This window comes from Mesoplodon mirus, assembly GCF_964341445.2.
Source record: "Mesoplodon mirus genome assembly, chromosome: 20".
Lineage (NCBI taxonomy): Eukaryota > Metazoa > Chordata > Mammalia > Artiodactyla > Ziphiidae > Mesoplodon > Mesoplodon mirus.
The window spans coordinates 19,962,492-19,975,592 of record NC_138996.1 but is presented as its reverse complement, the minus strand read 5'-3'; the positions used below and the strand labels follow the sequence as shown (position 1 = coordinate 19,975,592).

The 13,101-nt window shown below is 41.6% G+C and overlaps 1 long non-coding RNA gene across 1 annotated transcript in view; it reads left to right on the top strand.

The window, feature by feature from the left end:
• LOC309795725 overlaps positions 1-13,101 on the top strand; it is a 37,300-nt gene that overhangs the window by 19,355 nt on the left and 4,844 nt on the right. The window contains exon 2 of the long non-coding RNA XR_014292350.1: positions 1,686-1,758. This is a non-coding gene — a long non-coding RNA (uncharacterized lncRNA). The remainder of the gene's footprint in view (positions 1-1,685; positions 1,759-13,101) is intronic.

Here is a 13,101-nt window from a genome sequence, read left to right as displayed (position 1 = left end):
GAAAAGGATGTTATGAGGACAGAGATGCATGGCCCAGTAGAGTTGCACTCTTATATAAGAAGCAGCAGCAGGGGCTTCCCTGGTGGCGCAGTGGTTGAGAATCTGCCTGCCAATGCAGAGGACACGGGTTCGAGCCCTGGTCTGGGAAGAGCCCACATGCCGCGGAGCAATTAGCCCCGTGAGCCACAATTACTGAGCCTGCGCGTCTGGAGCCTGTGCTCCGCAACAAGAGAGGCCACGATAGTGAAAGGCCTGCGCACCGCGATGAAGAGTGGCCCCCACTTGCCACAACTAGAGAAAGCCCTCGCACAGAAACGAAGACCCAACACAGCCATAAATAAATAAATAAATAATTAAAAAAAAAAAAAAGAAGCAGCAGCAGAAGGCTGCAGGCCAAGAAGCATGAAAAAAGCAGCCCCCCTAAACTTACCCTGAGAACATATGTGATGGCACCTTGAGAAACCTCAGATTAGCTGGGAGGCATGGGGTGAGGGTGTATGTGGGTGCTGGGGAGTGGGGGCTACATCTGAGTAACTAAATCCAGAGGGGCTCATGCAGTAATGTCTTGGGAGGGCAAAGATGGGAACCTAATTTCAGTTCAAGGTCACAGTTTGGAAATGTGAAAGACACAGAAGTCCCACTTAGTTTTCTTCAGCTCCTAAGCATGTTTCTATGAATTTTATCCCATGAAAGGAATGCTACTGCACATCAGAAACAAATTCAGTGGCTAATTTGAAAAAGCAGTTATTTAAAAATAGAACAATATTTCAAACATTTTAAGCTAACGGCAGCACATGGGAGTCACATTGCCCCCTTTCTCTTCTTCCCATAACTCCGACGTATGTGCTTTCTTGTGCACACAAGTTCACTCTTCTCTCTCAAACATCCTTAGCACAAGTGGAGGACTTACGTTCTTTACAATACTAAAACCTTCGATTATAACCCACGCTAACATAACAAAGGTAATAAAATGTGGAAGCTTGCCAAACATTTGTAGAGTACTGTGCCGTTCACAAAGCGCTTCAGAAATATTTTATCTCATTGGAATAACACTTTCTTGCCAGCGTAGCTGTGTAGGTTTCTTTCCATTTTATATATTTATTTATTTATTTATTTATTATTTATGTTTAAGCAACAACTCTTTTTTTTTTTTTTTTTTTTTTGCGGTACGCGGGCCTCTCACTGTCGTGGCCTCTCCCGTTGCGGAGCACAGGCTCCGGACGCGCAGGCTCAGCGGCCATGGCTCACGGGCCCAGCCGCTCCGCGGCATGTGGGATCTTCCCGGACCGGGGCACGAACCCGTGTCCCCTGCATCGGCAGGCAGACTCTCAACCACTGCGCCCCCAGGGAAGGCCAACAACTCATTTTTAAAGACTGGGCAGACATGAGCTCCCACTAGCTTTCCAGATTCAGCACACAGGAAAACAATGTTCAATGTCCTTTTTTGGTATCACATCCTCGATCTCTAAACAAATACATGAAGTGGGTCTCTAAACTCTGAGTGGAAGTAAGCTAATCATTGACGTTCGAGGCACTTTGCTACTTGACACACTTAAACAAAAAATGCCCAGCCGCTCTGCAAACTAAGTTTCTATTCTGGAGAAGAATTATCCCCTTAAGGGGCCCACACAGCTCTGCTGAGGTTCCTGGTAGACTGTGACCTGTCTGCTTGTTTTTTTTTCCAGCATCCCTTGGAGTACCCCGCTCAGAGACTGGCACAAAGGGAGTGGGTATCGTTGTTGAACAGGAAAAAATAAGGTAATTGCCACCAAAGGAACACTCCCTCAGTCCCAAGCCTTTGCTAACAAGTGACAGATTGAATCCTCTTAACTACCATGTGATGTATTGATTATAACCCTATTTCACAGGTGAAGAAACTGAGGCTGTGATAATGTGATATAATAAGAAATATATATTTGGTCTTTGTCCTCGGTTCCTGGCACAGAGATCCTACAATCCTTGTAATTTCCTGAGCAATAGGGGTGATAAAGAGCATATTTTGTTATCATATTTGTTGTAGTCCTCAGTTCCTGACACAAGGGCTTCTAAGCTTTTGGGATCTCTGGAGTGATAAGAATGTCACTCTGTACGCTAATGAGATGACTGGTGGCTGGGGTCCTCTAAAGAGCCTCAGGATGGGGGCTGGTCACTGGAAAGACCGCAATGAGAGGATCGGAACTTTCCTCCCCACCCCCTGACTTCCAGGTAGAGGGGAGGACCTGGAGACTGAGGTAATCACCAATGGCCGTGATTTGATCAATCGTGCCTATGTAATGAAACCTCCATAAAAAGCCCTAAACTGCTTGGGGGCGGGGGTTTGGGGTGATTTAAAGAGTTCCTGGTTGGTAAACCGATTGAGGTGCCGGGAGGGTGGTATGCCCACATACCTTGTCCTGTGCATCTCATCCATTGACTGTTCTAAGTTGTATCTTTTATAAGAAGCTGGTAATAATAAGTAAAGCTTCTTCCTGAGTTCTGTGAGCTGATCTAGCAAATTACCAAACCCGAGGAGAGGATGGTGGGAATCCCCGATTTACAGCCAGTGGGTCAGAAGTATGGGAGGTCCAGAACTTACACTTGGTGTCTGAAGTTTTGTGGGACTGAACCCTCAGCTTGTGGGATCCGATGCTAACTCTGGGAAGCTAGTGTCATAACTGAGTTAAATTGTAGGACACAGTTGGTGTCCAGAGACTTGGAGAATTGCTTGGTGTGGAAAACCCACACTTGGATATCACAACTGTTATGAGTAAAAATGGTTTATAGAGGCTCAGAGAGATTAACTTGTCTAACTCCACACAGCCTGAGAGTGTAAAAGCTGGGATTTGAACCGAATTCCTCAGATTTTAATTCTGTAATACCATGTTGTCTACTGTTTTATCTGTTTAACTTCTGGAACATTCTTATTAATCCTGGTGCTGATAAAAAATGTATTTCATGAGAAACCCACAGTGGCACTTCAAAATGAACATTTTTGTAATCTTTACGAGAGAAAAACAAAGCATAAACACACCACTGAATGTCACAGTGAGTGGCTGAAGTGCTACATCTGGAAATTAAGTCTCTGGTCCCAGGTTCACTATGGACTAAAAATATTAATTCTGATAAAATAGGTGGTCTCTCACTTTTGCTTATTTTGTTTTACTCTTTCAAAACATAAGCAACTCATTATCTGTGTTTTTGCTTATGAGATTATATTAAACTTCAGGAAACCACATTGTTCACTTCAGTGGAACCAGCTGGGGAAAAGGCATGATAAAAATTAGAAGGATCGCTCCTGCTAACAATAATTCCGCCACCAGCAGCAAAACCCCCAGTAAGACCACCACCACCACCATCACCATCCGCATTAGGTTTTCTTGGGACAAGGCAGAAGGGGTCGATTTCTCTTCCGTATGTGGATATCACATTTATGACTTCCCTTTCACTAAAAAGTGATGTCCCATCACTATCCAAGCCTATTCAGACTTCAAACATTGAAACATGATTTTGACAGGATACAGGGTTTTAGTAAGTAAAAACAAAGAACTAAGCCACATTAATGGCAGGGGTAGTTTACAAACTCTTTTTGATCAGTCAGATTCTTTTCATCATTTATATAGAAGTGGTCAAATTTCAAAAATGTCTTTGAAGTAAGTTTGAATATACGCTTTTTCTGACTTACCCCACTCCTCCGAAAACACGCGCGCGCGCACACGCACACACACACACACTCATGTGATTCTATAATAACATTTAGCTCTTCCTTATGAATTTATATTATACAAATACAAATGTCTCTCTCACTACTTGTCTTTCGAGGCCCTAGATTAACCCACTGTATGACTAATAAACTGGGGATCAGACTTTGCTCTCTGCACAGCGTAGTTTCTAATCTATAGTGACCTGTGTTATGAGCACAATCCCTATGTTTAAAAACTGTAACAAGTAGATATGACTAAGATTAATTTTCTTAATCAACCAATTAGATTTTGAGCACACAAACAGATACTTTCCTTTTCTAGATATCAGTATAAAATCTATTAAGAATCTATCTGAAACTGTTCTCAAAGTCTATGACATCTCTTATTTTATGATGGTAAACTCTCCCTATTCAAAATGGATTTCAGTTTTGAAAAAGGCCTCATTCAGAGGCAGGCTGTTGAGTAAAGGGAATAACCAAACTGAGTATGAAACTGTTTGTTTTTTGGTTAAAAACAAGCTTTTACTAAAATGTAATACAGTGATTCTGAGTGGGTAAGTAAAAATTCTGGGGATGGTGTATGTGTTGGTTATTTTGAAAATGCATTCTGAGATGGCAGATTGAAAAAAAATCCTTGATTTCATTAAATAAACAGTAAAAAAAATTTCAACTTAAGTTTAAACTTTCTTGGATGGCATGATAAGTGTGGTGGGGTTTAGGACAGAGGATAGCTGATGGTCTTTAAAGTTTTTTTTCACATGTCAAAGAGATGTATGAAAGGTTAAAAAACATTGTTGTAAGAAGACTTTTTTTCTTGTGTGGCTTCTAACTTGATTTTAAAAGAAATTTACAAAATAGGACTCCAGAAATATTTTGAGAAACGGCCTCTGCAATGAAATAGAGGTATAATCTTCTTAGGGCAACTGTTTTGAAGGTTAATGCTCATTTTAATATTAAAGTTCTAGTATACTCACTTAAAAAATTAGATTAGGGGCTTCCCTGGTGGCGCAGTGGTTGAGAGTCCACCTGCCGATGTAGGGGACACGGGTTCGTGCCCTGGTCCTGGAAGATCCCACATGCCGCGGAGCGGCTGGGCCCGTGAGCTACGGCCGCTGAGCCTGCGCATCCAAAGCCTGTGCTCCGCAACGGGAGAGGCCACAACAGTGAGCGGCCCGTGTACCGCAAAAAAAAAAAAAAATTAGATTAATACTTGATAGTCATCTTTCTTATCCAGCTGTCTCCCCCAGGAGTTGAAGGGCTTTGCAGATTTTAGACTACAATTTTCCACAATCCTTATGAAAAAATAGCAAGTTATATGATGTATATAGGTTCTCAGGTTCTCTGAAATTTCAGGTGGCAGAGAAATACCAAATGTAATTTACCACAGTTTAGTTGTTTTTTATTGTTGGTGTTTTTTGCCAATATATGGTCCCAGGTGCTATGGTTATAAGACTGCGATTCTGTAACTTCTGTTGACATATCTAAGTGAGCTCATGATTTCTTCTGAAGGAAAGTGGATCTCGGAACCCCCTTTGCAGGCTTTTCCTGGTCAGATGGAATCAGCTGGTGTTATCAATCACCATAAAAAACATTGTGATAGAATCTGGATAAAGAAAGACACATATGCTGGCTCCTACTCTGTAGTTTCTCTACTGTCTAATCTGAGAGGCAGGATGGGCACCCAGGTGTGACGTGTTACCACACCCCAAACGGAGAGAGCAATGTATTTCCTGCTCAGCACAACTCCCCTATTCTGGACGTACAGGTTTCACCAATGTCCAATTTCTTAGACAAGAAAATAGCTGGTCCAGTGTAGGTTCACTAGTGATCAGTGTTTCTAAAATCTAAGACCCTTTGTTTCAGCCCCGTGTGGCAGTCTTGCATCCCCCCAGGCAGCTGTGCATTCATGGGAATCCACTGAAGTCATTTGTCGGGAAGGAATTCCCTGATTGGGCTTGGAACATGATGCAGCTATTTTTAGGGTTTCAGCTGGTGTCCTTACCAGTTCCACATGACCTAGAAGTTGCTCCACTTCCTTCTATTGAGATAATTTGGGAAATGAGTGTTAGATGGAATTTCAGTCTCTGTATCTATCATTACTGCTTCTTTAAAACAAACAAGTTCTTAGAATTCTTTCCACCAACCGGAAAAAATCTAGTTGCCGCTTCAGGTTTGAGTGCCTTAGGAAATTATGGGAAAAATCAACTAAAGTGAGTTGAGGATCTTGGGCCTCTATCACTATACGAATAAGTCAAAGAAGGAGCCTCACTTGGGACCAGCTTGCCAGGTAATTTTCACACTGGACTCTGCTGAGCATCACTGTAAAGGATGACAGATTGTGAGATGGTAGGGCAGGGTCACATCCTCTACATCTCCTGGGGTGCTTGTTAAGATTTAGACTCTCAGACTCCACCCAGATCTTCTGATCAGGCTCCTCAGGGGTTAAACCCAATAACCTCCATTTCTTATTGACTCCCAGGTGACTCTTTAAACACACGCAAAAGCTTCAGAACCACTGCTGACTGTCCATAGATTTAGGAGCTGGAAATTGGGGTTCTGGGCTGCCCCCATCCCCATTCCACATTCATCTACTTTACACACGGGAAGCAACACTTCTGTGGCCAAAAAATTTAAGAAGTTAGAAATAACTATTCCAGTGTAAACATCTGAAAAAGACCTTCTCATGCTTATTTTCACTGATGATTTCTTTCTAGTTAGAATACAAATGAATGCATAAGAAAGTGATTTTGTCCAGAAAACTTCAGGATATAGAAAGCCACTTACTTCATCTACCACAAGGACCCAGTTCTGCATCTCCAGCTGCAACTGATCTGTAGGATTCGGGAGACTCCCAGGAGTGTTGGGCCAGGGTGTCTGAGATTAATGGCCGGCCACCATTGCACATCCAGGACCCTACTCCCCCGTCCACTTCTCAAATTTGGCCTTCAGCCCAAGAGCTTCTCATTGCAAAGTTTAAGAATGTGACATATACAAACATGATCACAGAATGCATTCCATTTGCTGGCTTTTGGGTCACACAGAATGAAGACATTAAGAACATGTTAATATGGTTGCTTGTAAGACAATTTTGTGGTTTTTGCTGTCCTAAATACCTGAAGTAACTCTTTCTTATTGTGTCAAATTTAGCAAGAAATCTAGAAGATGAAAGGAAGTAGTGGAACTAAAACTTCCAAATTTTAACTCATATAATGTACCATTGAGTTTCACGTGTTATGAAAACTTATTACTATGATTCAGATAAGTTTGGTAGGGTAAAAACTTCAAATCCATAAAAATACAGTACATAGTAACTCACAAATGTTAATTAATTTATTAAGCATCTATTATATACAAAGCTCCATTCTATATATTTTGTGAGAACTACAAAGGGGACAATATATTGATTCAGGCTTTCAAGGAATGTACGATTGAACAGAGTGTAAAGGAGAGGAGTAATGCTCATATAAGACTGTAGCAAATGCAAGGACTAGAGCTCTGTCGTTATATATGAGAGAAGGGAAGGTCTGAGTGCTTCGGTTAAGCTGTTTTACTTTCACAAAGGTATCCTTTTTAAAGATGGTACCTTTTGCCATGGATTCTTTGCTGTATTTGTGTGTGTGTGTGTGTGTGTGTGTGTGTGTGTGCGCCTTCCTCTGAGTATTTATTTCTGTATGTTTTGGCTCTGGCTTTTATTTTACAGGTTATTAAAAGAGTACATATGCACTAGAATGTTGAAAAGTTAACTTAGGGCTTCCCTGGTGGCGCAGTGGCTGGGATTCCGCCTGCCGATGCAGGGGACACGGGTTCGTGCCCCGGTCCGGGAGGATCTCACATGCCGCGGAGCGGCTGGGCCCGTGAGCCATGGCCGCTGAGCCTGTGCGTCCGGGGCCTGTGCTCCGCAACAGGAGAGGCCACAGCAGGGAGAGGCCCGCGTACCACAAAAAAAAGTTAACTTAGAGGCAATTACTATTGTCAGTTTCCTATATATCTTTTAGAGATATCCTATGAAAATATAAGCATAATGTATGTACACATTCTTTTCTAATCCCTCCTTTTTAAAAAGCAATAAATATTAGCACATGATATGCACCATTTTTGCTTTTACCTTGGAGATTATTTCCAAGAAATACATATATAGTTATTGCACTTTAAAAATGGCTGCAGAGTATTGTATTATCTGAATTGTATTCATAGTATTCTATTATCCGTAATTATTTTAACTAATTCTCTACTAATAGTCATTTATAAAGTTTCCAATTTGTTACTGTTTCAAAAATTTCTAGAAGTAGGATTGTGGAATATATGCATTGTATTCCTTTAATGGTTACCTTGGAAAGTTTTAATATGAATGTAAAGTCTAAAGTTGATGAATACCTTTACCATCCACCCAAACAATCCAATGTGTAGACACCTTAACTCCAATCACCTCCTCCTTACTTCTATACCATTGCTGTATTTTAGTTTTATCTTTTTGTTTAACTCTGAAAGTATATTATTATTGTTTTTTTCCACATCAAAAGTTTGTTTATGTATACCCACAATTTTACATATTTCTTTACCCACCATTCTTTCTTTCATCCCAGACCTTTCGTCTAGGATTAGTTTCTTTCTATGTGAAATGCTTATTTGGAAGTTCTTAAAGCCAGGGTCTGTTAGTTGGAACCTCTATTAGTTTTTATTTACCATAAAATATCTTTATTTCATCCTCATATTTGAATGATAGATTTGTGGGTATAAAATTTTAGTTTTTGAGTTATCTTTTTCTCAGCATATTGAAAATATTATTCCACTATATTCTGATTTTCATTATTGCTGCTAAGAAGTCAGCTGCCAGTATAATTGTTACCCCTTTGCAGATGATTCTTCTTTTCTGGCTGCTTTTAAGATCCTCTTATTATGTTTTTTCTGCAGTTTCATTATGATGTGTATAGTTGTGGATCTTAAAAAACTTAATCTTTGAAAGATTCATCTTTCAAATATGAGAATTTGAATCTTTTGACAGTAACAGAAAATTCTTAGCCATTTTCATTTTGAATATTGCCTCTTCTCCATTCTCTTTATTACATCCCTCTGAAAATCTGATTGTAATTTTGGGATTCTGAAACTCAACTCTATGCTACAAGATTCTTAATATCTTTCTAATTTTCAGCACTTCATTTTCTCTCTCTGCTGCATTAGTGTAATTTCTGCTGAACCATTTTCCATTTCAGTGAATCAGTCTTAAACTGTGCCTGTTGTGTAGCCTGAAAATTGAGCTTTGACTTTCAATCACTATATTTTTGTTTTTAGACATTCTTTTGGATTCTTTTTGAATTTTCTTGATTGATTTTATAATCTCTCATTTGTGACTCCTGTTTATGTGTTTGTTGTAGTGCTGACTATGGACTCATGTTCCTTGGAACTTTATCTGTAGCAGTCTTTGAAGCCTTAGTTGAAAGTAATTTCCTTCAAAGATAATGTGCATTTACTTCTACCTTGCACAGCAGGGCACTACCCACCAGGGTCTATTTTAAAATCAGTTCTAGATTTGAAGTAGTGTGAATTTGGGCTGAATATTCCCATGAAACCTAGATTATGGTTATGAATTCTCAGGAGGGAGATTTTTCCCTTCAACCAGCTCCAAGGTTGAGAGACGCAAGCACTTTTGAATGGTCCCTTCTGTGGTTTCTTAGGTTTGTCTGTCGTTCCTAGATTACTCATGGGTTTTCCTTTCAGACTCCCCCCTTTGGCTGCATATGAGGATTTGTCTTATGCCTCACAGTTTGCACAGTTGTCAAAAACAGGAGCTCACAATAATCATGATTTAAAAGATTTCCCCAGAGCAAAAGCCAGATTCAGTGCTTAGTTACCTATATATATTTCTCCTTTTAATTAACTTTTACCCTCCATTGATGTTCTTTTCTCTCTTGTTTATGAGTGCATTTATAAAGAGGTTTATTTTTTTAAATAAAAACAGCATCTATCTTTGTTGTTTTCGGTGGAAGAGCAGATCAGGCTATCTCTCTAAAATTATGTCAAGAAACAGCAGCCCATAAAATTCTCAAGAGCTGAGCTTCAGTTCCTTCCACAGACACTTCAGTTCTTGTCTCTCTGAGGCATACACTAAGATCACGATAATGGGGGCAGTTACAGTGCAGTGCAGTGGGGAGGCTGGTGCCTTTCTGATGGAAAAGTGAGGGCTTTCACCTCTGCTGTAGCAGCAGGACTGCACTGGCCCTACATTCCTCTGCTCGCCCAGGTCAGGGGGATGTTGTGTGCGTTCCTCTTACTCCAAACATTTCTGGCACCACCAAAGTTTCTCACCTGATACTAATTGTATGACCAACTTTGAAGAAAGTATTAACCTCAAGTTGAATGACTATATCGATCTGTGTTTATAGCGCTGGGGTTACAGGCATAATCTGGTGAGTTTTCCGAGAGTGGATTTGTCTGCTCCTGTTGCCATAACAAAATACCACAGACCGGGTGGCTTGAACAACAGAAATTTATTTTCTTGTGGTTCTGGAGGCTGGAAGTCCCAGATCAAGGTCTGGCAGGGTTGGTTCCTGGTGAGAACTCTCTTCCCGGCTTGCAGATGGATGTCATCTTGCTGTGTGCTCACATGGTCTTTCTGAGGTGCAGGCTTGGGGGAAGAGAGAGATAGAGAGAGGGAGACTGAGGGGCAGAGAGAGAGGGCTCTCTTCTCTCTCTTCTTATAAGGACACGAAACCTATCTAATCCAATTGGATTAGGGATCCACAGTTATGACCTCATTTAACCTTAATTACTTCCTTAGAGGCCCAACTCCAAATACAGCCACTCTGGGGGGTTAGGACTTCAGCATATGAATTTGGGGGGGGGGACACAAACATTCAGTTTGTGAATGAACTCACCTATATGAATGTTGGGTGTTAGAGGACTATTACAAATTACAATCCGAGGCAGTGACAGCCAGTTTTAGCCCTTGGAGGGCTTTGCTCTGATGTTTACCTGCTTGGTGATACACTAGGCCTGTGTTTCGAAGCAGGGTGTTTAAATCTCAAAGGGGTGGACAGTGCATTAGGAGAAAGAATAAAATATTAGAGCCCTGTTTATTTCATCTTATCGTTTTGCAATTTATTTTTGTGTTTTTTATATATATGGAAAGTATTTTACTACACTTATACATGTATGTAGTTTATATAATCATAAATGTACTCATAACAACATGTCTAGAATAATTACTGAGGGGTAGGGAATCACAAAGGCCCAGGGATCACTTGCAAGGAAGGAAGATAGCCCTTTTCAAGGTATAGGAATCCATGAACACAGTTAAGATATAAAACTCGATAATAAGAATAGATCACAAGAAAAAAATCATCAGAGAAGTAGAGACTGTTGATAGAAGGAATGAGAAGGATTAACCATGCCACCCCAACCCAGGAGGAGAGGAAAAGAAAAATGAGAATGAAGAAAGTATTGTTATTTCCCAGTAGCTTTTAGCTGTCTCTGCTATGTTTGCCCTACTGATTCTTTTGTTGTTGTTGTTAAAGATTTTTCTATTTTTTAAAAAATTAATTAATTAATTTTTGGCTGCGTTGGGTCTTCTTTGCTGCGCGCGGGCTTTCTCTAGTTGCCGTGAGCGAGGGCTGGCCTTCGTTGTGGTGTGCGGGCTTCTCATTGCGGTGGCTTCTCTTGTTGCAGAGCACGGGCTCTAGGCACGCGGGCTTCAGTAGTTGTGGCATGCAGGCTCAGTAGTTGTGGCTCACGGGCTTAGTTGCTCTGCGGCATGTGGGATCTTCCCGGACCAGGGCTCGAACCCGTGTCCCCTGCATTGGCAGGCGGATTCTTAACCACTGCACCACCAGGGAAGTCCTGCCCTACTGATTCTTTTTTTTTTTTTTTTTTTTTGCGGTACACGGGCCTCTCACTGTTGTGGCCTCTCCCGTTGCGGAGCACAGGCTCCGGACACGCAGGCTCAGCGGCCATGGCTCACGGGCCCAGCCGCTCCGCGTCATGTGGGATCTTCCCGGACCGGGGCACGAACCCGTGTCCCCTGCATCGGCAGGCGGACTCTCAACCACTGCGCCACCAGGGAAGCCCCCTACTGATTCTTAATAATCCCATTGGTGGCGTGACTCCAGCTAACCACAAGTGATAATCATGTAAGCGTTTGCCCTCACAGAGTACCATGATTTCTTGCAGAGGGCTCTGAGTTGCTCACAGAGTTTATCCTGAACCATCTCTGTGTTTCCTTCATAGAAAGAATAATGTTTGGCCTTGACCCAAACATCCTCTCTGCTGATTGATTCGAGAATTGAAAAGCAGAGTTAACTGCACTTCACCAGTACTCTTGAGGTGCAGGAAAGCGCATTAACTTGTTTTCTTTGAGAAGGTATTTTAACACTTGATGTGTTGGATTCCCTTCTGAAAAGGGAAAAACCCGTCAGGGGATTGGCTACTGTTCAGTAATGGGTGAGGAGGAGTCCTCTATGGGGTTATAAAGAGGCCCAGAGCTTCGGTCCTTTCCTACCTGGCCCCCACAAGGATGTAGAGTTTTATGTGCAGCCCCCAAATTGCCTGAAAATCAGAGTGGCCGCTTCTACTCAGATCCCAGTCAGTGCTTGTCTCTCGGAGGCAAAAACACAGGCGTCCATGCACAAAGAACAAATGTCCTTGTTGGCACCAGGCGTTTGCAGAGAATCTGAGCTGGATAAAGGGGAGGGGAAGATTTTCCGTGTCTCATGACAGAGAGTCAGTGTGCATGCCCGGGGCCAGCGTGGAGGCAGGATGGGTCTAACTCAATGAGTTTATTCTCTGCTAGGTGTTGAAGGTACAGAAACACATAATGCAGTTTCCCTTCCAGGAAGAGTTCACACGTAGTACAGGGCTCAGTAATTTGCCTAAAATTTTATGCCAAATTATGTGTGCGTTTGGATATAAGCATTTGTTTTTTCTGGGGATGTACTTCATAGATTGCAAAAAGGTCTGTGACCCCCCAAAATGTTAAGAATGATTGTTCTACACAAATGCTTTTTCTTGGGCATCTTTTCATTCAAAAGGGATGTTAGTTCTTAGCATTAGATAGAAGCATCCAGGGCACAGAGAGGGAGATATGTAGAGTTGGCAACACCTTTTCAGAGGTCAGGTCCTCTAACTCTTACCCTGCTGCTGAAGGGCCTGATAAAACACTTCCAGGCAGATTGAGCTGGTGGCGGTGGTGGTGGGAGATTCTGTTTTTTAAAGACTTCTAGGCTTTTATCTGTTTTTTGACATTCACACGGATGATGGATAGATTTCTCATCAAGATCAAAATTTGTTAAATCCCAGCATAAGCACTTTGAGTAGAGGGAGATGGCTCCATCATAATATTTTTAAACTTTTCTTCTCCTATACATCTTCAAGGAAGACAGATCTATAACAAAAATAATGTATGTGGCAGGGTGTGTGTTGATTAGTGAGAA